The 367-nt window shown below is 56.1% G+C and overlaps 1 protein-coding gene across 1 annotated transcript in view; it reads left to right on the top strand.

Annotated features, from left to right (window-relative positions):
• LOC104499494 (eukaryotic translation initiation factor 4 gamma 3-like) overlaps positions 1–367 on the top strand; it is a gene marked incomplete at both ends in the record, with an annotated part of 71,033 nt that overhangs the window by 66,947 nt on the left and 3,719 nt on the right. The gene's annotated exons all lie outside the window — the stretch shown is intronic.

The raw sequence follows: 367 nt of genomic DNA, 5'->3' as shown, positions 1-367 counted from the left end.
GCAGCAAATTGGTTCCCCTCTGATCGACAGCTGAGAATGGTCCAAAAAATCCTGTGTGAGCCGAATACGCCTTAAATAAGAGATGTGAAAGTTCTGGTGGGCCCTGACTGGGGGGTTGTGTTTATATGGATTTAATTTCCTGGCTAAACAGTTGCAGGAATCTTCAGATTTCTGGGCGAGGCTGGCAAAGGACCAAAACAGGCTGTGGTTTTCAGAGCCTGCGGTTCTGATAAAATAACCGGAGCGAGGGCTCACAGACACAGCCCCGTGAGTGTCGCGGACACAGCCCCCCGAGTGTCGCGGACACAGCCCCCCGAGTGTCGCGGACACAGCCCTGCGGCCGCCCGGGACGCTCGGGGGGCGTTTG

Source organism: Buceros rhinoceros, unplaced genomic scaffold (assembly GCF_000710305.1).
Source record: "Buceros rhinoceros silvestris isolate BGI_N320 unplaced genomic scaffold, ASM71030v1 scaffold14779, whole genome shotgun sequence".
Lineage (NCBI taxonomy): Eukaryota > Metazoa > Chordata > Aves > Bucerotiformes > Bucerotidae > Buceros > Buceros rhinoceros.
This window is presented reverse-complemented; position numbering and strand designations above follow the sequence as displayed.